The 24,038-nt window shown below is 41.9% G+C and overlaps 1 protein-coding gene across 5 annotated transcripts in view; it reads right to left on the reverse strand.

The window, feature by feature from the left end:
• Positions 1-9,853, reverse strand: part of SLC25A30 (solute carrier family 25 member 30) — a 29,060-nt gene extending 19,207 nt beyond the window's left edge. The window contains exons 1-2 of one of the 5 annotated variants that reach the window (XM_049853090.1): positions 9,746-9,850; positions 275-405 (exon numbers count right to left, since the gene is read on the reverse strand). The gene's annotated coding sequence lies outside the window, so the exon portion shown is untranslated. Of the gene's footprint in view, positions 1-274; positions 503-9,745 lie in introns of those variants that run through there. The other 4 variants (XM_049853088.1, XM_049853091.1, XM_049853092.1 and 1 more) reach the window with 4 other exon arrangements.
• Between the last annotated feature and the right edge of the window lie 14,185 nt (positions 9,854-24,038).

Genomic DNA, 24,038 nt, shown 5'->3' on the forward strand with positions numbered 1-24,038 from the left:
CTCGCAGGAAAAACTCCTTGCATAGTGATGGTGATAGTGCAGGGGCTGCTGTCCCTTCTGCACAGAGGAAGAAGGAAACATTTTATTTATATTTATTTACAAACACATACATATATTAAAAAAGGTTAGCAGCCGTTGCACTTAACCACTACACCACCAGTGTTTCCACATACATACATTTAAATATATATATATATATATATTTTATAGCCCTCACTTTATCAGCTGCCCTATTTTCATTCATGCCTTAAGAAGTAGTCCAGTATGCCGATACCTTGCTATGTGTGTATGTATTCAGTGTGGTGCAGCGGAGCCCGTTTTCCGGGTAGTCCATTTTATCTTACATCTGGTTCTTCCTCACCCAGTCAATATTTGCTGTTCTTTTGTCACTGTTGGAAAGAGTCCCTACAGGGGGACAGTGGAGGCTTGCATGTTGCTATGATGCTGAACAGGCTTCAGTGGAGCTTTCAGACTAAGAGACTAGGAAGAAAGGTCTGGTGATCTACGGCCAAAAATCAGCCAATGAAAACCCTATGGGTCACAATGGTCAGATCTACAACCAGTCACAGGGATGGTGCACAGCTGGGCAGCGTTTCCTTCCATCGTACCAAATCAGAGCAGCTAACAACAGGGGGCATCACACCCCTCAGGTACACTAAAGCAGGAAAATGATGCAAACCACTGAATTGTGTTCCCCCAAAAAGATTTATGGAAGGCTAACCCCTGGTACCTGTGAGGGTGGGCCCTAATCCAATCCAAGCAGAATTCTTAGAAAAAAGGAGAAGAAAGAGAGAGACAGAAGGATGGCCATGCAAAGATGCATCGACAAGCCCAGGGATATCAAGAGGCTACCACAAACTGGGAGAGACTTTGGGGAACACGCTGATTGGCCCACATACTGATTTGGACTACTAGCCTCCAGACCTGTGAGACGATAAATTTCTACTCTTGTAAGCCACCCGGTTTGTGGAATTTTGTTATGGCATACCTGGGAAATGAATATACAGTGTCATAAGGTAAAATGCAATCCAAAAATAAGTCCTAAAACTTCCATGTTGGTCAACAGGCTCAACTTTCTCCCCACTAATTAGCACAGTAAACTTTTATTCACACTCAATAAATGTAGTAGCTCTCTTCTCTTGCTCAAATTCGTTAGTAGTGGGGAGGCAGCACAGTGTGAAGGAAGGAGGCAGAAGCTGGGGTCAGAGCCACACCACTTCCTTCCTAGGGAAGCTGCTGCTAAACCTCAATCTAGGCTGTTTTCTTCGTCGGCATCATTGTCATCACAACAGCCAACACGATCAATTAGGGGTAGAGCCCATATCATTACGCTCAACGAAATGCCTAGCTTTTAGGCCTATTGTGTGGATTAAAAGGAGCCCAGCTGGTGCAGCGATTAAGTGCTCCGCTGCTAACCAAAAGAAAGGTCAGTGGTTCAAACCCACCAGCACTAGGCAGGAACAAGATGGGGCAGGCAGTCTGCTTCCGTAAAGATTTACAGCCTTGGAAACCCCATGGGGCAGCTCTACTGTGTCCTATAGGGAGGGTCACTACGAGTCACAATCGACTCAATGGCAGTGGGTTTGATTTTTGGTGGGGATTCGACATCACATATTTTAAAACCTAGCACAAAAAAGGCACTCCACAAATGTTGCCTTCCTTCTTCCTTTCCCTTAGTGGGTCCTCAGGCACTGTGGCACATATGCACCGTGGCATATACTCACACGCACGCCACAGCCCAGGACCTCCACGTGTTCTAAACCCGCTGCTGTCAAGTTGATTCCAAAGCATCGTGACCCTATAGGAACAGAGTAGAACTGCCCCACAGGGTTTCCGAGGCTGTACATCTTTACATAAGCAGACTACCACAACTTTCTCCGGCAGAGTGACTGTTGAGTTTGAACTGCAGAACTTTTGGTTAGCAGCCAAGCTCTTAACCACTGCACCACCAGGGCGCTTTCCCACGTGCACTAGATGTTCTGTAATTATGTGACTGGAGTTAATCTGACCTCATGCCCAGAGACAGGAAACATATACAAATTAATTCACTTTCATGTATATACCACTATCAACTAAAACTATGTTGTTTTAAAAGGAGATTCCTTATTACAGTCACCATGGCAGGCAATACACCCCATGTATTTGTTTTGCATGTTTCTGGGGATTTCACAAGTCTGCATTCCCAGGAGAGGTCCATCACGTCACCATTGCCCAGAATGTCTGCTCTCTACAAGGCAAGAGGGTTGTTCAAGAGAAGTCACAAGGACTCCATAGACGCTGAATACATCTACTGAGAGCTATGCCTAATTTAAGGGTATTAACCAAGATCAGAGTGGTCACAAATGAATAAGGCTGAAGGTTCCCTAAGCACAGATCTTGAAAATCGTCTCATGTTCTTACATACTTCAGTACTGAAGAACAAGCCCCTCTCTGCCTCCGCAAAAAACAAAAAACTCTCATCTCCCTATTGTCCCTAAAAACATTTAATACCTCTCCTTAACTAATTCTTTAAAAAAACAACAAAAAACACTCAGCTGCTGTTGAGTTGATTCCAAATCACGGCAACCCCTTGTGTGTCAGATAAGAATTGCACTCCATAGGGTTTTCAAGGCTGTAACCTTTCAGAAGCAGATCGCCCAGCCTTTCTTCCAAGGCACCTCCGAGTAGTCTCGAACTGCCAACCTTTCTGTAAGCAGTCAAGTGCTTACACATTTGTACCACCCAGGGACTCCTAATTCTTAGCCTCATTAAATTCATAGTTAATATAATGACTAACATGACAAGTTACAGATTATAAGAACACATTAATAATAAATCCAGTAATTCATTTATTGTCTACTACTACCTTCCTCAACCCATTTTTGGAATGTGCTGATTGCAAGTTAAAAAACAAAACAAAACCTACATCATAGTGCCATCTGGAGGTATTAGACCTTACCGTTAGAGCCCTGGTGGTGCAGTGGTTAAGAGCTAACAATCGCTAACCAAAAGATCGGTAGTTTGAATCCACCAGCCACTCCTTGGAAACCCTACTGGGCAGTTCTACTCTGTCCTGTATGTTTGCTATGAGTCAGAACAAACTCGACGGCAACAGTTTTTTTTTGTTTAGAGTTTACCATTACAGGTGATCTATATAAATAATTTCACTGGATCCCTTCCAACAAGTTTGGAGTAGGAGGACAGATAGTACCATTCCCATAAACAGACTAGGAAACCCAATCCCACACGGCTAATGGGAGAACTGGGCCTCTAACCTCAATTGTTCTGACTCCAACTGTAGGGATTTTTCTACTACAACCTGAGACTATACAGTATCAATAAGGAAGTGACGATGATTTTTAAAATAAAGAAATTGCAAGTAGATTGCAATGACTTAAGAGTCTCTACATTTTAATTAAGGAGAAAATATCAGTAAGCAGTTTCCAAAAGGTACTGCAGATAAGATGCATCTTACACACAATAAAAATGGGCTTAAATTAAGAAAAAAAATCTTGAGAAAAAAATAATATTCAACGGGAGGCGGTCAATCTAAATGGCACTGTTTTTTGCTTTTTTACAACACCTAGTATACAAAGGTAGTGCTTATATGATTCTTATTTTCTTAGGTATGATACCATACATGCAACAAGGCATCTATGTTGGACCCTTTTTTTTTTCCTCCAGTTGCCATTGAGTCAATTCCAACTCATGGCGACCCCATGTGTGTCAAAGTAGAACTGTACTCCATAGGGCTTTCAGTGGCTGATTTTTAGGAAGTAGATCCCCAAGCCTTCCTTCTGAGGTGCCTCTGGGTGGACTCGACCCTCCAATCTTTCAGTTACCAGATGAGCACGTTAACCGTTGTACCACTCACGGTTCCTTATTAGGAGTTCTTATCCTCACTGCAGAGCTCCTAAAGTGCAGACACCAGGGCCCCATCTATTGTAAGAGGATCTTAGGGACTCAGTCTAATTATCTACATTGTTATTGAAAATTAGTTATTTAAATAACTGACAGCCGATTCATGCAATGGAACAGGGTGCTGTCATTTAGATTCCTGTTTTCAGTAGATAATTCTGGATGATGACATTAGAGTTGTTTCTTCTTTTTATTCATCTTATTTCATAGTGATTTTTCTCTCTACAGTGTATATGTAAAATATACATACACACACACCATACACCCAAAAACATGAAGATTCCCAAAATGTAGTCAAAGATGTATGGGACATATGGAAGGGAAAGACCCCAGATAAATAACGCATTACTGAAAAAGAAGAACAAAGTGGGAGGCCTTACTTTATCTGATCTTAGAACCTATTATACCACCACAGTAGTCAAAACAGCCTGGTACTGTACAACAACAGATACACAGACCAATGGAACAGAATTGAGAATCCAGACATAAATCCATCCACATATGAGCAGCTGATACTTGACAAAGGCCCCAAAACAGTTAAATGGGGGAAAGACAGTCTTTTTAACAAATGGTGCTGGCATAACTGGATAAAACCAAAACCTGCAAAAAAAATCAAACAGGAACCATACCTCACACCATGCACAAAAATGAGCTCAAAATGGATCAAAGACCTAAATATAACATCTAAAACAATAAAGATCATGGAAGAAAAAATAGGGACAATGTTAGGAGCCCTAATACCTGGCATAAACAGTATACAAAACATTATTAAGAATGCAGAAGAGAAACTAGATAACTGGGAGCTCCTAAAAATCAAAGACCTATGCTCATCCAAAGACTTCGCCAAAAGAGTAAAAAGACTACCTACAGACTGGGAAAAAGTTTTTAGCTATGACATTTCCGATCAGTGTCTGATCTCTAAAATCTACATGATACTGCTGGTGGGAATGTAAAATGGTAGAATCACTTTGGAAATCAATTTGGCGCTTCCTTATAAAGCTAGAAATAGAACTACCATACGATCCAACAATCCCACTCCTTGGAATACATTCTAGAGAAATAAGAACCTTTACACAAACAGATATATGCACACCCATGTTTATGGCAGTACTGTTTACAATAACAGAAACACGAAAACAACCAAGGTGCCCATCAACGGATGAATGGATAAATTATGGTATATTCGCACAATGGAATACTATGCATTGATAAAGAACAGTGAGGAATCTGTGGAACATTTCATAACATGGAGGAACCTGGAAGGCATTATGCTGAGTGAAATTAGTCAGATGCAAAAGGACAAATATTGTATAAGACCACTATTATAAGAACTTGAGAAATAGTTCAAACTGAGAAGAAAACATTCTTTTGTGGTTACGAGAGGAGGGAGGGTAGGAGAGTGGGAGAGGGGTATTCACTAATTAGTTGGTAGATAAGAACTACTTTAGGTGAAGGGAAAGGCAACACACAATACAGGGGAGGTCAGCACAACCGGACTAAACCAAAAGCAAAGAAGTTTCCTGAATAAACTGCTTCAAAGGCCAGTGTAGCAAGGACAGGGATTTGGGGACCATGATTTCAGGGGTCATCTAAGTCAACTGGCATAATAAAATCTATTAAGAAAACATTCTGCATCCCTCTTTGAAGAGTGGCATCTGGGGTCTTAAATGCTAGCAAGCAGCCATCTAAGATGCATCAATTGGTCTCAACCCACCTGGATCAAAGAAGAATGAAGAACAACAAGGACACAAGGTAATTACGAGCCCAAGAGACAGAAAGGGCCACATGAACCAGAGACTACATCAGCCTGAAACCAGAAGAGCTAGATGGTGCCCGGCTACAACCAATGACTGCCCTGACAGCGAACACAACACAGAACCCCTGAGGGTGCAGGAGAGCAGTAGGATGCAGACCCCAAATTCTCATAAAAAGACCAGACTTAATGGTCTGACTGAGACTGGAAGGACCCCAGTGGTCATGGCCCCCAGACCTTCTGTTGGCCCAGGGCAGGAACCATTCCCGAAGCCAACTTATTAGACATGGATTGGACTGGACAATGGGTTGGAGAGGGATGCTGGTGAGGAGTGAGCTTCTTGGATCAGATGGACACTTGAGACTATGTTGGTACCTCCTTCCTAGAGAGAAGATGAGAGGGTAGAGGGGGTTAGAAGCTGGCGAAATGGACACGAAAAGAGAGAGTGGAGGGAGAGAGCGGGCTGTGTCATTAGGGGGAGAGTAATTAGGAGTATGTAGCAAGGTGTATATAAGTTTTTACGTGAGAGACTGACTTATTTGTAAACTTTCACTTAAAAAAAAAACTTTCACTTAGAGGACAATAAAAAAAATGTATGGGAAATGGGGTTCTAAATGGTTTTGAATTAAGTTTTTTTTTTTAAGATTATCATATGACCTAATACCATTCACAGATTAACATTCTAACTTCCTGTCACTGCTTTTATTTGTTTTGTTAGTTTCTTTTTCATGTGATTTGGCTACTTTTTCCCATCAATTTTGGTATTGGGTTTTTAGTTAATTAAAGGCCAGAAGCTCTGGGTTACACACCCATATGCAAATACTCACCTAGAGCTCAAATATGCGGAACTGCCTCCCGGTGGTTTGGAATCAGGAGCCCTGGTGGTGCAATGTTTAAGCCCTTGGCTGCTAACCCAAAGGAAAGGTCAATGGTTCAAACCCAACAGCCATTCCACAGAAGAAAGATGTGGCAGTCTGCTTCGGTAAAGATTTACAGCCTTGGAAACCCTATGGGGCAGCTCTACTCTGTTCTACCGGGTCCTTGTGAGTCAGAATTGACTTCATAGCAATGGGTGTAGTTTTTTTGGTTTTGGGTTTGAAATCACACACCCATTCCCTTCTAATTCAGATCCTGCCACAGTGAATTTGTCTTCTACAAATTAGTGTCCTCTCCTTATCAGTATCCCTGGTTAATCTATAAGAAAGTACTTTCTATTCAACTTCAAATTTTGAGAGGGTGAAAACGACTTTTGGGCTCTCCTCCTCCTCTTTCTGCATGCTAGAACTAGATCCCTGAGCAGTTAAGACTACCGGACCTTCCCACAGTTTACATTTGTTGAGCAAGAGGAAAACAGTTTGGCCTCAGGAGCTGGTCAAACAGCCAAACAAGAAAAGGTTCTGGCTAAGACTAGCATGGGGACCATGTACCCAGTAAGCTGTGCTGGGCAGAGCAACCTGTAACACGGCTTTAGTTATTTTAGGCTGACATCTCTGTTCAGTAAATTAAACTATTTCTTTGCATTTGGGCTCTCTTTTGAGGGATTCTCCTGACCCACATTCCTTAACTTCATACCACATTTCCTGGGAAAAATCCCAGTTCTATCTACTGAGGTGTATTTGGTCATACCCAGGGCAAGAGAGTCAGGGAGAGTGAAGTGTCCTTAGCAGTCAATAGTGTTTGGGTAACATCTCAGCCTGAGACTAGGAAAGGGATTAGGACTCTGCATAAATTCCAGAGGTGAGTGGCATAGAAGCGGCCCCTGGTCACTGACCACTGTACTCTCCTTTAGGTCATGCCCTCTAACAAAAAATAACCGTTGAGTCCGACTCATGGCAACCCCATATGTTGCAGAGAGGAACTGCACTCTGTAAAGCTTTCAAGGCTGTGATCTTTTGGAAGTGAATGCCAGGACCTTCTTCCAAGGGGCCTCTGGGTGGGCTTGAACTGCCAACCCTTCAGTTAACGGTCAAGCACTTAACGGTTTGCACCACCTAGGATCTGCTCAGGTCACCAGGCCCTTCTCCCAGGCCCTTCTTCTGAGGCACCTCTGAATGGGTCCAAACCGCCAACCTTTCAGCTAGTAGCCTAGCACATAATGGTTTGAGCCAGGCTAAAACCCACTGACCAGCTCTCTTTGCTGCATTATGAACACAATCTGAACAACAGCTGTCATTTACTGAATGCCTGATATGTCAGCCATTGCCGTACGTCTTCCACATTAGGGATTTCATTTCATGCTCACAACCCTATGCACTTGGTGTCATTTCACAACTAAGGAGGCACAGCCTCAGAAAGGAAAAGTGACTTTCCCAACATCACACAGCTACCAAGTATTCAAACTGAGGGATCGCTGAAGGAACACACCACCTTCCTCTATGCACTACACAGCCAACACTATCTTCTAAAGGCTGTTAAAAAAATACTGATGGATGGCAGAGTGAGGAATTCTACATATTCAGAATAAACACAAGATTTTTGTACAGGAGAAAATACGTCTATTAAAAAGCTAAGTGTTTTCAGAGTGGAAATGCCTGTACAAACTAAGAAATTCAAAGGGTTCTCCCTACGCTTAAGGTATGTGCTAAGTAACATGTCCTTTCTCCTATGTTTTTTCTAATATGGTTACTTAGCACTTATTTTCTCCTTACTTCTTTTGTACAGCTGCAGGAAAAAAAAAAAAAAAAAGCAAACCCTTTGCCCTTGAATCCATTCTAACTCAGAGCAACCCTATAAGACAGAGTAGAACTGCCTCATAGGGTTTCCAAGGAACAGTTAATGGATTTGACCTGCCAACCTTTTGGTTAGCAGCCAAGCTCTTAACCACTACACCACCAAGGCTCAGAAGAGGTCATTAAAGTACACTACTGCTGCTGGAACTTCCAAGTTTCTCAAAGCTTTCCAAGTTTCTCTTATATAATTCATTCTGGGTAAGCCCTTTCAATTTTACTTGGTGTTCTCCTTTCAGTCTGCAGTCATTCGCCATCAGTCTCTAAAGGTCTGTGCTCTCATAAATCTTGGTTCCCTGCAGGGCTGCCCTTTCCAGACTTTGCCTGTTCTTTTTACAGAGCCAAAAATAAGCTCATCATAGACTTATGAAATGTTTAAAAGGAATCTTAGAAATCCTATCTAGATCAACCCCTCATTTCACATGAATATTTTCATGGTCCATGGTTAGTGCAAACTTTTAACTACTTGGCTGCTGAACTAAAGGTTGGAGGTTTGAATCTGCCCAGAGATGCCTCGGGAGAAAGGCCTGGCAGTCTACTTCTGAAAAATCAGCCATTGAAAACCCTATGGAGCACAGCTCTACTGTGACCCACATGGGGTCTCCATGAGTGGATCAACTCCACAGCATCTGGTTTTTGGTTTATGGTCACAATTTTGGGAGCACAATTCATGCCTTTCAACTCTCAGAGGAGGAAAAATCTAGAACCTGCGGGCAGTTTGAACATTATTGGCTATTTTTGCGCAGGAACGATAATGCTGATAATTGCAACTACTTTACATGAAATTACTGAGACCTAGAAAAACCTTAAAATCCAGGGCCATATTAACTTTCCGAACACATTAATTCTCCCCGTCCTTACAAACGTGAGCTAACCTGCCATGTTCCAAAAGCAATTCAAAATACCGCGTCCCCTTTCCCAGGGCACGACGTTCGCTGGTGCTCCCGCTGCCCTGTAAATGAACCACTGGGTGGAAGGGATTCAGGGGACGGAAAAACACGCGGGGGAGCAAGGGCGCAAACGCCCAGATGCCAGCATGGGCTTAGATCTTGATGACATTATCATAGGTATCAATCACACCACCAACAATGACCAAACCTGCCTGACCGAAGGAGCGGCGAGCCGGGAGCAGTCCCGGATCCTGGCGCCCCACTGAGCCCTGCCTGCACAGGAACCGGAGAACCGCGAGCAGCCCCTGAGCACACCCAGCGGCACCAAGCTCTCCGAGACCGCCACCCCAACGACCACTTCCAGCCCGCGAGTCGAGGCCGCCCAGAGCAGCAAAGCCGCCGGCGTGCGCCGGCTCCAGGATTCTGGCGCTAGGGAGGGAAGGGGGGCGGGCCGGAGGAGGGTGAAGCGCGGCACTTACCCGGCGCGACGGCCTTCCACCTCCTCCCGAGGGCCAGCAGCCGGGACAAACCTGCGGCCGCGTAGGAGGTGGAGAAAAGGCCTTGGAGCGGCGGGGCGGCCGGGAGCCGGCACGGAGCCCCGCCCCAAGCCCCGCCCCGCGAGGCTCTGATCTCCGCCTCGGCGCTCATTGGCAGCCACCAGCACCGCCGCCCAGGCCCCGCCCCCCGAAGCTCCGCCCCTGGCAGCCGGCGTCGGAGCCGGAGGTGGAAGCGTTGGCCCTCCGGCTTCACGCAAGAGAAGGGTGGGAGCTTCCGGGGACTCTGTGACGCCTCCTACAGCCTCTGGTCTCCGCTGTAGCGTGACAGAGAAACTTCGGGAAGGCAACGAGAGCTCAGGGCCTAAACCGGAAAGGGTCATGGAAAAGGAGGTTTCTCCCTGCAGATTTTCTGTGTGACGTGAACCCCCACCGTTTTGAAGGAAGAAGGCCTGCGCCAGTTTTTATAGCTTTTTAGTTAGAAAATTTACAAACTGACCAAAAAGTTCAAAAGAGTAGTATTATGGAAACTATACCCTTTGGCCAGATTCACGGAATACTAACACTTCGCAGCGTTTGCCTTATCTCTTCATATATAGGTTTCTCTTCTCTGAACCATTTCAAAGTTAACAAAACACACGGCGAACACTCCTAAAAACCTCAACCATTATCACATGCAAGAAATTTAATGTTTCCATCATACTTAATATCTACTCTCCGCACTTAAATTTTCTTCGTCCCAAAATGTCTCACACACACATTTTTTTTTTCAATTTAGATATACTTAAGAGTCTCCTCTGGTGGCGCAGTGGTTAAAGCGCTTGGCTACCAACTGAAAGGTCTGGGTTTTAACCCACTAGCTGCACCGCAGGAGAAAGACGTGGCCGTCTGCTTTGATAAGGATTTACAGCCTTGGGAACACTATAAAATATAAAATACAGGCCAGTTCTGTTCTGTTTCACAGGGTTGCTAGGAGTCCGAATCCACTAGAGGGCGGTGTATTTGGTTCTGGGAAGATTCACCCACTGCATTTGCGTTTGGTTTTGTCTCTGTAGAAGCTCCTTCAGTGTAGAACACAACTCTCACTCCCCCCCGCCCCAAGTATTCCAGACTTTGACATACTGTATTTGAAAAGTTCGGGCCAAGCGTCTTGTAGAATGCACCATGTTCTTGGGTTTATCAAACATGTTTTCTCGTGTTTAAATTTAGGTTAAACTTTTTGGTAAAAAAAAAAAAAAGTGACGTGATGTCTTACACTTCCTGGTTCACATTGGGAGACACAGTGTGGGTTTGCCCTACTACGACTGATGCCAAATTTGATCACTTGGTCAAAGGGTCTGCAACAGATAATTAATCTCTGCAGGGACAGGCTGAAACCAGGTGAATATTTTGCCCCACCCCCAGCCCCACCCCAAGCTATCTTTCACTGATGAACACTTAACACAGCGATTATGAAATGGTGATTTCTAATTTATCATTCCTTCTACGTTTATTAGCTAGCATTCTCGTATAAAGAAAAGTAACCACCGTCTTTCCCTTCCTTTTGTATTTTTCTTTTCTCCTTTTTCCCCTCTCCCTCACCCTTCCCCTTCTCCTCCCTCCTCAACCCCTCCTCTCTCTTTTCAAGTATCAGTATGGACTCCTGGATTCTTTTTATAGTCAATTATTATAATCTAATACCGTTATTATTTTTGGTGCCCAAATTGCCCATATTTAGCCAGTGAAGTCCCCTCAACTGGCTCACCTGTCCTTTCACACCTGTTGCCATTGCTGTGGAGTTGATTCCGTCTCATGGTGACCCTAGGTATTATAGAGTAGAACTGAGCTCCATAGGGTTTTTTTGGATGTAATGTTTACAGAAGCAGATCACCAGGCCTTTCTTTCGCAGTGCCACTAGATGGGTTCAGACTACCAACCTTTAGGTTAGTTGGAGAGTGCAAACCATTTGTGCCACCCAAGGACCTGTATCCTTTCACATCTCTCATCAACCTTTGAGTACTTCCTTGTTTTCTGATACAAGACCTACTAGCTCTCTTTGTATTTTCTCTCTGTCCTAGGCAGAAAAAATCTAGTTACTTTTTAGTAGAAAATAGGGGCAAGAAATTAGATCTGAGCACTTGGTATGCTCATTTCTCCTGGTTTTCATTTCTTCTAGGACCTTCAGTGGACAAAGTATATGTGTAAGTGACCAGGATACCCTTTGCCAAAATGTTTGTTTAAATCATGAGTCCATACTGATAGCTTCAGTTCAAAATCCAACACTACAAAATTTCTCTTTCCGTATTTGTATCTTCTTTCTCCATCACTGAACATCCTGGTTCCCATCAGCATCACTATATATATTCATTTATTCTGTACTACAATATACACAAAATAGTTTCAGACTTACACACCAGTACTACCACCAGCAACACACTTTCTAGGCAAAGTTCAAGATGTCTTTGCAGTTCTTTTTGTCGTTTATGCTTTTATCTTTTTTTTTAATCCTTCTAAATAGTGTGTCAGAGTAACCATTCAGAGTTATTGAATTAATTTGCTTTTCGAGATGGTTATGTTATCAATTTGATATACTTGTTTGGCTAGTTATCTTTATTTGCATCAATTTTAGGGTTTACTTTCTCATCCTTTTTTATGTATTTTCATTTTTTGAGTGTATAAAACATTCACATGGTTCCAAACCAATTCTCGTAAAAGTTATAGTGGGAGAAATCTCACTCCCATTGCTGTTCCCTCTACTTCGTTCCCACTCACCCACTGTAAGTAACCATTGTCATTAGTTTCCAGTTTATTCTTACATTTTGCCCTCCCCCATTATATGTATTAGTTATTACTGTCACATAACAAAGTCCCCAAAACTTAAGAGCTTATCCAGCGTGTATTATCTCACCGTGTCTGTGCATCAGAAATCCAGGAGCAGCCTAGCTGTGTGCCTCTGGCTCTGGGTTTCTCACAAGACTGCAATTAAGATGTCAGTTGGGGCTGCAGTCAACTCAGATTTTGACTGGGGGAGGAGCTGCTTCAAGCTCAGTTCACAAAGTGACTGGCCAGCCTTATAAGAGCTTCTTTGAAGCATACTCACACGGCTGTTGGCAGGCCCCAGGTCCTTGCTGGCTATTAGTCAGAGATATCAGTCTCTTGCCTCATGGGCCTCTCCATGGGAATGCTCACAACATGGCAGCTGCCTTCTCCCAGAGAGAAAGAGAGGGGAAGTTTCCAAGGTGGAAGCCATGGTCTTTCTGTAATCTAATCTAGTAGCGACAACCCAGTACTTCTGCTGTATTCTATTTGCCCAAAGCAAATCAGTAAGTCCAGCTCACACTCAGGGGGTGGGGATGATACAAGACCAGGAGGTGCGGATGCTTAGGGGCCATTTTAGAGGCTGCCCACCACAATATACTTTTTTTTCTTGCTCCTTTCTTACATTATAAAAGCCAGTGCACGTTATTGTACCTTGTTTTTTTCACTTAACAATATATAATATACCCCAGAAATCACTCTTTATCAGTTCACTGACACCTTCCTCATTCCTTATTACTTAAGCATAGCTCTACACAGTATGGACGGACCTCACCTTATTCAGTCATCTTCCTGTGGTGCTATGTGCAGAATTCTAAGATGGCCGCCCAAGAGTTCTGGCTCCTAATATACACACACCTTCTCCCAGTTATTCAAACATTAATCTCGGTACTGCTGTGAAAGCATTAAGGTCCAAAATCAGTTGACCTTATGATAGGGAGATTACCCGGATGGGCCTGACCTAATTATGGGTACTTTAAAACCACAGAGTTTCCTCTAGCTGATCTCAGAAAGGGAAGTCAGAGATTCAAAACCAAAGAGGGATTTGACACGCCACTGCTGGCTTGAAGGTGGAGGGGGCCATGTGGCAAGGAATGTAGGTGGCCTCTGGGAGCTGAGAGTGACTCCCAGCTGACAGTCAACAAGGAAACAGGAACATCAGTCCTACAACTACAAGGAACCAAATTCTGCTAACAACAAGAATGAGCGAGAACTAAGCCTAGCTAATTAATACCTTAACTTCAGCCTTGTGATACCCTGAGCAGAAAACCCAGACTTCTGACTACAGAGCTGTTAGCTAATAAATGGATGTTATTTTAAGCTGCTCAGTTTGTGGTTGTTTGAGGCAATAGAAAACTAATATATGTGGAATATGGGTTGCTTGCAAAATTTCACTATGACAAATAATGCTGCAGATGAATAAACTCATGCATTTGTTGTTTTGTATCGGTGGAGGTGCATTTTCAGGGTAAAGTCCAAGATGTGGGATTGCTGGGTCAATGGGTGAAAGCTTATGCGTAAAGCTTGCATCTACTGTATGCTAGGTGCTACTTCAGGAATCTTTACATTCATTAGTTCATTCAAGCCAGTGTTATGTCCATTTTATAAATAAGGTAATGTGCCAGAACCAGGGCCATCTCCCTCTCATTCCCTCCTCCTGTCTCCAGCTCAAGCCCCAGGTTAGGCTTACTCAATCCCTTTTCTGCTCTCCACCTGGAACTCTAGGTGAGTCCGTGGATTCCTGCCAATACACTGTTTTGAAATAAATGCCGTTTAGACTGGTATGAACTATCACCTGACTCTTGGCCATAAAAACCAATCCCCAGCCTGTGAGGAAGTAACTGGAATGCTCCCTTCTAGGGCAAGGAAATAAAGACACGACTTTTCCTACCTGTCACGGATTAAATTGTGTCCCCCAGAAATATGTGTCAACTTGGCTGGGCCATGATTTCCAGTATTGTGTGGTTGTTCTCCATTTTATGATACGTTGTAAATCCTAGTCTCTATGCCTGTGGTTATTGTCCCATTTGGGACTGAACTGTCACTATGTTAGTGAGGCAGAATTAGGTAATGAGGAATAGGATGGGATGCAATACCATTACTCAGGTCACAGCCCTGATCGATGTAAGCAGGGTTTTCCTGGGGTGTGGCCTGCACCTTTTATCTTACAAGAGATAAAAGGAGAGAGAAGTGAGCAGAAAGGGAGGAACCTATTGCCACTAGGAAAGAAGAGCCAGGAGTGGAGCACATCCCTGTGCTGAGAACCTTCTAGACCCAGGGGAAGATTGATGGGGACCCTCCTCCACAGCAGACAGATAGAGAAAGCCTTCACCTAGAGCTGGCACCCTGATTTCAGACTTCTACCTCCTAAACTATGAAAGAATAATTTTCTGTTTGTTAAAGCCATCTACTTGTGGTGCTTTTTTTTACAGTAGCACTAGATGACTAAGACACTACCCCACCCTAACCTCATCAAGACGTTTCCGGACTCATGACTATGCGGCACCTGTACACAGAGGTACTGGATTCCTCTTTTTCCTATAGATCCTTTAAATGTCAAAACTCCACCATTACTCTAAGCGCCACTGGCCTGTGCTGATACACACATAATATTTAGTAATACACAGAGATTTTCAATCTCTCAAGTATGAGGATCCTTTATCACCACCACCACCTAAATCTTAAAAAAAAATTGAAGTCTCTATAAAATAGATGGTAGTACTTTCACTGTAATGGGGCAGTGGTGGTTCTGTGGTAAAATCCTCACACTTCTTACAGGACAGCCGGGTTTAATTCCTGGCCAATGCATGTCATGCGCAGCCACCGCCCGTCTGTCAGTGGAGGCTTGTGTGTTGCTATGATGCTGAACAGTTTTCCGTGGAGCTTCCAGACTAAGACAGGCTAGGAAGAAAGGCCTGGCAATCTACTTCTGAAAATCAGCCAGTGAAAACCCTGTGGATCATGATGGTTCAATCTGCAACCATGAAACCAAAAGAACTGGATGGTGCCTGGCTACCATTGCCATTATGTTTTGATCAAGGACTCAATAGATGAGTTCTGATCAACAGGGGGTTAGGGGGAAATGTGGAGTAGAATTCAAAATTTCTTATAGAATCCAGACTAACTGGACCCACTGAGGCTGGAGGAACTCCTGAATCTGTTGCCCTGGGAAAGTTTTTGAACCTCGAACTGAAACTACTCCCTGAAGTCTTTTCAAACTAAACAATAGTTTAGCTGAATTAGTAAAGAATGTTTGCCTTGAGCGTTGCACTCTTTTAAAGAATTATCTATATCAGATCAAACTGATAATAAACCCATTGCTGTCAAGTCACATAGCAACCCCATAGAACAGAGTAGAACTGCCCCATAGGGGTTCCAAGGAGCACCTGGGGAATTCGAACTGCTGACCTTTTGGTTAGTGATCGTGGCTCTTAACCACTACGTCATCAGGGCCTAAGTCAGTAGTGGTGAAACAACATAAGGCGAGATAACCAGAATGGTGACAATGTGAAGAATATAACCAATGCCATTGAACTGTACATGTACAAACAGTTGAATGGGTATATGATCTGCAGTGTATATTTTAATCAAAAATAAATATTTTAAAAAAACCACAAGTATAAATTGCACATTTCAGATTGAAATCATAAGGTAATCTGTCCAATTCCCGAAAGAGCGTACTTTCTGTTTTTACTATTACAGATGCTTCACATAAATAGCAAACACGTGTAGATTGTCTTAAAATTAACGGTTAGTACTAAAATTCTTAGTACTAGGAGTTTGATTTAGCTCATCGTTTCTCTGTTTAATCCTAAATCTTTCCGGGATTATATAATCACGTACCCAACGAAGGACAGATTTGCTTGCTCTGGCCAGCTGAGGATTTAGATGATGGAAAAAAAAAAAAAAGGACATTGATAAGATTGTTTAATGTTGAAGACAAAAGATTTGAAACTGGGACTCAGGACCCAGGAGCTACACTGCTATCTGTCCCTTCTTTATAGAGGACGTTATAGAGACCGAGACAAGGACCTCACGTCTAAGCCTTTCAGCAGGAGTTTAGTTCCTCCACTTTCATCCTTGAACATTTCCCTCAGTTGCACCCTTGCCCAGTTAACTTGTGTCCTGTTTTAACTTCTTTAGACTCATCTGCGTAGGTGGAGTCCTGCAGCTCCCCAGCTGGGTTCTGCGAATGCCTTTACCACTTGGCTATATTCTGCATGCCTTTCATACTTTTCTCTCCGGCTCTTGGCTATAACTAGATGACATTTTTTTTTAAATTGTGGTTTAGGTGAAGGTTTACAGCTCAAGTTAACTTCTCAGACAAAAATTTACACACGTATTGTTTTGTAACATTAGTTGCAATCCCCACAATGTCACAGCATGTTCCCTCTTTCTTTCCCCACACCCCCCACCCCCTTGCTTCCCTGTGTCCATTCAACAGTTCCTGTCCCTTCCTGCCTTCTCATCCTGCTTTTGGACAGGAGTTGCCCATTTGGTCTCATACATCTGATTGAACTAAGAAGCACATTCCTCACGTGTATTATTTTTTTGTTTTATACTCATGTCTAATCTTTGCTTGAAGAGTGGGCTTCAGGAATGGTTTCAATTCTGGGTTAACAGTGCATCTGAGGGTCTAGTTTCAGGGGTTCCTCCAGTTTCTGTCAGATTATTAAGTCTGGTCTTTTTACATGAATTTGAATTCTGTTCTAAATTTTTCTCCTGCTCTGTCCAGGATTTTCTGTTGTGTTCCCTGTCACGGCGGTCATTGGTGGTAGCTAGGCACCATCTAGTTCTTCTGGTCTCAGGCTGGTGGAGTCTCTGGTTCATGTGGTCCTTTAGTCCTTTGCGCTAATAGTTTCCTTGTATCTTCGGTTATCTTCGTTTTCCTTTGCCCCAACTGGGATGGGACCAATTGACATATTTTAGATGCCCACTTCCAAGCTTTTAAGACTCCAGACTCCACTCACCAAAGTGGGATGTAGAACATTTTCTTAATAAACTTTGTTATGCCCATTGACCTGAATATCCCCTGAAACTATGGTTCTCAGGCTCCAGCCCCAGCTACTCTGTTCGTCTAAGTGTTTGGATGTGTCCAGGAAACTTCTTAGCTTTTGCTTTGGTCCAGTTGTGTTGACTTCCTCTGTGCTGTTTGTCCTTCCCTTCACCTGAAGTTGATCCTTGTTTACTATCTACTTAATGATTTTCCCTCTGCACCCCCCCCATAACCATCAAATAATGCTTTTTTTCTGTGTTTAAACCTTTTCATGAGTTCTTACAATAGTGGTCTCATACAATATTTGTCCTTTTGTGACTGACTAATTTCACTCAGCATGATGCCTTCCAGATGCTTACTCCTTGTGAGATGACTCGTGAACTCATCATTGTTCTTTATGGTTGCATAGTATCCCATTGTGTCTATGTACTATAATTTGTTTATCCATCCATCTGTCAATGGGCATTTAGATTGTTTCCATACTTTTCCTATTGTGAATAATGGCTGCAATGAACATGGGTGTGCATATGTCTAGTTGTGTGACAGCTCTTATTTCTCTCGGGTATATTCCTAGGAGTGGGACTGCTGGATCGTATGGTATTTCCATTTTCAGCTTTTAAAGGAAGTGTCAAATCGTTTTCCAAAGTGGTTGTACCATTTTACATTCCCACCAGCAGTACATAAAAGTTCCAATCTCTCCACAACCTCTCCAGCATTTGTTATTTTGTGTTTTTTGGATTAGTGCTAGCCTTGTTAGGGTGAGATTATATCTCATTGTAGTTTTGATTTGCATTTCTCTAATGGCTAATGAGTGTGAGCATTTCCAACCTGAGGAAATGTGAGATACCTATCTGTTAGCCCCTGAATGTCTTCTTTGGTGAAGTATCTGTTCATATCCTTTGTCCATTCTTCAATTGGGGTATTTGTATTTCTGTTGTTGAGGTGTTGCAGTATCTTGTAGATTTTATACATTAGGCCCTTATCAGATATGTCGTAGCCAAAAATTTTTTTCCCAGTCTGTAGGTTCACTTTTTACTCTTTTGGTGAAATCTTTCAATGAGCACAGTGTTTGATTTTTAGGAGCTCCCAGTTATCTAGTTTCTCCTCTGATGTTGTGCATTGTTAATTATGATTTATATACTATTTATGCCATGTGTTAGGGCTCCTAGCGTTGTTCATATTTTTTCTTCCATGATCTTTACTGTTTTAGATTTTATATTTAGATCTTTGATCCATTTTGAGCTAGTTTTTGTATATGATGTAGATATGGGTCCTGTTTAATTTTTTTCACAGGTGGATATCCAGTTATGCCAGCACCATTTGTTAAACAGACTGTCTTTTCCCCATTTAATGGACTTTGAGTCTTTGTCAAATATCAGCTGCTCATAGGTGGATGAATTTATGTCTGGGTTCTCAACTCTATTTCGTTGGTCTATGTGTATGTTGTTATACCAGTACAAGTCTGTTATTGTACCAGTACAAAGCTGTTTTGACTACCGTGGTGGTATAATAGGTTCTAAAATCAAGTAGTGTGAGGCTTCCCACTTTGTTCTTCTTCTTCAGTTATGCTTTACTTATCCAGGGCCTCTTCCATTCCATATAAAGTTGGTGATTTGTTTCTCCATCTCGTTAAAAAATGCTGTTGGAATCTGGATCGGGATCGCATTGTATCTATAGATCACTTTGAGTTGAATTGACATTTTCACAATGTTGAGTCTTCCTATCTATGAGCATGGTATGTTTTTCCACTTACATAGATCTCTTTTGGTTTCTTGCAGTAGTGTTTTGTAGTTTTTCTTGCATAGGTCTTTTGTATCTCTGGTTAGATTTATTCCTAAGTATTTTATCTTCTTGGGAAGGGGGTATTGTAAATGGTATTGATTTGGCGATTTCCTTTTCAAAGTTCTTTTTGTTAGAGTAGAAGAATCCAGCAGATTTTTGTATGTTTATCTTGTATCCTGATTCTTTGCTGAAATCTATTATCTCCAGTAGTTTTCTTGTGGATTCTTTGAGGTTTTCTGTGTATAAGATTATATCATCAGCAAACAGGGATACTTTTGCTTTTTCCTTGCCAATTTGGATGCTGTTTATTTCTTTTTCTTGCCTTATTTTTCTGGATAGCACCTCCAGCACAATGTTGAATAAGTGTGGTTATAGAAGACAGCCTTGTCTGGTTTCCATTCTCAGGGTGAATGCTTTCTGTCTCTCCCTATTTAGAATGATGTTGGCTGTTGGCTTTGTATAAATGCCCTTTATTATGTCAAGGAATTTTCCTTCTATTCCTATTTTCCTGAGAGTTTTTATCATGAATGGACCTCGAACTTTGTCAAATGCCTTTTCTGCATTAATTGATAAGATCGTGTGGTTCTTATCTTTTATTTTATTTATGTGATGGATTACATTGATTATTTTCCTAATGTTGAACCATCGTTGCATACCTGGTATGAATTCCACTTGGTCATGATGAATTATTTTTGATATGTTGTTAAATTATATTGGCTAGAATTCTGTTGAGGATTTTTGCATCTATGTTCATAAGGGACGTTAGTCTGTAATTGTCTTTTTTTGTGGTGTCTTTACCTGGCTTTGGTATCAGAGTTGTGCTGGCTTCATAGAATGAATTCAGGAGTATTCCTTCCTTTTCTATGCTCTGAAATACCTTTAGTAGTACCGGTGTTAACTCTTCTCTGAAAGCTTGGTAGAATTCTACACTGAGGCCGTCCAGGCCAGAGATTTTGTTGTTGTTGTTGAGAGTTTTCTTTAATTACCTCCTCAATCTCTTCTTTTGTTACCAGTTTATTTAATTTTTCTAACTTGGTTTGTGTTAGATTAGGTAGGTAGTGTGTTTCTAGAAATTTGTCCATTTCCTCTAGGTTTTCAAATTTATTATCGTACAGTTTTTCATAGTATTCTGTTATGATACTTTTTGTTTCATTTGGGTTTTTTGTTTCCTCTCCTGTTTTTCTTGTATTAGTTTGGCCAATGGTTTGTCGATTTTGTTGATCTTTTCAAAGAACCAACTTTTGGTCTTGTTGACTCATTCAGTTGTTTTTCTATTCCTATTTCATATATTTCTGCTGTAATCTTTATTATTTCCTTTTTTCTGGTGCCTGAGGGCTTCTTTTGCTGCTTTCTTTTTGTTTAGGTTGTAGGGTTAATATTTTGATTTTGACCCTTTCTTCTTTTCGGATTTGTACATTTATTGCTATAAATTGACCTCTAAGCACTGCCTTTGCTGTGTCCCAAAGGTTCTGGTAAGATTTGTTTTCATTCTCATTCATTTATATGAGTTTCTTTATTCTGTCCTTGATTTCTTCTAAAAGCCAGTAGTTTTTAAGCAAGGTGTTGTTCAGTTTCCATGTATTTGATTTTTCTTTTCCTTGACATTTCTGTTATTGATTTCTACTTTTATGGCATTATGGTCAGAAAAGATGCTTTGTAATATTTCATTGTTTTGGATTCTGTCAAGGCTTGCTTTGTGGCCTAAAATGTGTTCTATTCTGAAAAATGCTCAGTGTGCATTGGAAAAGAAAGTATACTTGACTGCTGTTGGGTGGAGTGTTCTGTATATGTCTATGAGGTCAAGTTGATTGATTGTGGCATTTGATCTTCCATATCTTTATTGAGTTTCCTTCTAGACATTCTGTCCTTCATGGAGAGTGGTGTGTTGAAGTCTACTACTATTGTGGAGCTCTCTATCTCTTTTTTCAATGCAGTTAGAGTTTGTTTTATGTATTTTGGAGCCCTGTCATTGGGAGTATATATATTTATTATGGTTATTGACCCTGGGGTATTGACCCTTTAGTCATTTTATAGTGTCCTTCCTCATCCTTTATGGTGGATTTTGCTTTAAATTCTATTTTGTCAGAGATTAATATTGCCACTCCTACTCTTTTTGGTCATTGTTTGCTTGATGTATTTTTTTTTCCATCCTTTCAGTTTTAGTTTACTCGTGTCTTTGAGTCTATAGTGTGTCTCTTGTAGGCAGCATATAGGCAGATCATGTTTTTTAATCCATTCGGCCACTCTTTATCTTTTTATTGTTGCATTTAGCCCATCTACATTCAGTGTAATTATAGATAGGTATGAGTTTAGTGCTGTCATTTTGATGTATTTTGTGTGTGTGTGTGTGATGTTGACAGTTTCTTTGTTCCACTTAATTTTCTACGCTGAATTGTTTTTATGTATTTTCTTTTCATCTTTTTCATTATTGATGATTTTGTGTTTGCTGAGTCTTTATGTTTTTCTTCTTTTTTATTTTGATGGGTATATTTGTTAGCTTCCTTTGTGGTTACCTTAAAATTGACCGTTATTTTTTAAGTTTAAGTGATCTTTTATTTTTTGATATAGCCTTAACTTCCTCTCCATATGGAAGTTCTATGACTACGCTGTTTATTTCCTCTTTTTTGTTTTGATGCTGTCATTGTTTACATATTGACGTCTCTGGTTCCTTATTTTCACTCTTTTCATTTTGACTTGTTTTGCAGCTTCCCTATCTCGTTAATAACTGGTTGATCTGTCCTATGTTCTAGTCTTGGATTGTTGTCTAATATTGTTAATTCTCTAATTGGAGAACTCCCTTTAATATTTTTGTAATTTTAGTTTTGTTTTTACAAATTCACTTAACTTCTGTTTATCTGGAAATGGCCTAATTTTACCATGGTATTTGAGAGATGGTTTTGCTGGATATATAATTCTGGGCTGGCAATTTTTTTCCTTCAAGGCTTTATATATGTCATCCCATTGCCTTCTTGCCTGTGTGGTTTCTGCTGAGTAGTCAGAGCTTAGTCTTATTGGTTCTCCTTTGTAGGTGACTTTTCGTTTATCACTAGCCACTCTCAGGGTTCTGTCTTTGTCTATGGTTTGGGCAAGCTTGATTATGATATGTCTTGGTGACTTTCTTTTGGGATATAGCCTGTATGGGGTATGTTGAGCTTCTTGGAGAGATACCTTCTCGTCTTTCATATCCGGGAAGTTTTTGCCAGCAAATCTTCAACAATTCTCTGTGTTTTCTGCTAAGTTACCCTGCCTCCCATTCTGGTACTGCAATCACTCATAGGTTTTTCTTCTTGATAATGTCCCACATAATTCTTACAATATCTTCACTTTTTCTAAATTCTTTTTTTCCTGATTTTTCCTCAAATAAATTGGTGTCAAGGAATTTATCTTCACTCGCACTAACTTTGACTTTCTTTACCTCAGTTCTGCACCTATAACCTTCCATTGAGTTGTCTAATTCTGAAAGTTTATTGTTACTAGAGCACATATTGGGGGTTATTGAAGCTGATCCTTGGGTACCTGGTGCTGCTGGCTGGAGGGACTGGGAAGCATCACTTATTCTCAGACCCCTGTTGTGGGTGGCTAGATGAGGTGGGTGGTGCTGCCAGCCCTCAGCTCCTAGTGTGGGTGGGTGAGGCCCCTGATTAAGGCACAGGGTGGTGTCAGCTGTCACAAATCTGCAGCTCCCCATTGGCTTCTGCAGTTGAAAATGAGCCTCAGGTGTATGCCCTGCCGTTTTATGTTAAGGCAGCATGCAGTGTTGAATAGGCCTGCGTAGGTCTAGGCAGGGTAAAGGATGCTGCAAGTCTGTAGACCTGTTATGCCAGTGCCTAGACAAAGGGGCAGGACCTCCCAACCTGCCCTGAGTTCCATGCTTAAGGGACATGGCAGTTGTTGAATACTGCTGGGCTGGTGTAGGAGCAGAGCTGGGTGGGGAATGGGAGAGGGGAAGGAAGCACTTCTCTGCTGTGAAACTCTGGCTGGGGGGCGGGGGTTAATTTTGCCCCTTTGTGGTAGGTTAGATGCTTACACTTAACTTTCACATGTCTGGCGTTGATTCCACCAGGCTTTGGAGGTGTGTGCAGACTTGCTGCCACCAGGCCTCTTCCGACATGGTAAAACACGTTCCTAATGCTACTGCTTACCTCAGCCAATGTGTGCCAGCCGATCCAGCCAGTGGGGTGCCAGCAGCCTCACAGCTAGCACTTCTCCGCTGCTTTTGAATTGTCTCTCCTTCCTCCTGCTGCTCAGTCCAACTCTTCAGCTTTGTCTTTGATGATCAGGACTCCTAAATTTTCATATATAATCGATTCGCTTGTTTTTTCAGGCCTTTGTTGTAAGAGGCACAACAGGAAGCATCTGACTATTCTGCCATCTTGGTCCCACCTACTGGGTGACATTTTAATGATAGGTTTAATAGCAGTAAGTCTGTTGTATTTGGCTATAAAATAGTGGTTTATCTTTTAGATCCAACCAGACAACTCAACTCATTGCCATTGAGTCAATTCTGACTCATAGCAACACTGTAGGACAAAGTAGAACTGCTCCATAGTTTCCAAGGAGTGGCTGGTGGATTTGAACTGCCAATATTTTGGTTAGCAGCTGTAGCTCATTGTAGCTCTTAACCACTGTGCCACCAGGGCTCCCTTTTAGATCCAGTGTATACATATGATAGCTCATTCATTCATTCATTTATTCATTCATTCT

Source organism: Elephas maximus, chromosome 14, assembly GCF_024166365.1.
Source record: "Elephas maximus indicus isolate mEleMax1 chromosome 14, mEleMax1 primary haplotype, whole genome shotgun sequence".
Taxonomy (NCBI): Eukaryota; Metazoa; Chordata; class Mammalia; order Proboscidea; family Elephantidae; genus Elephas; species Elephas maximus.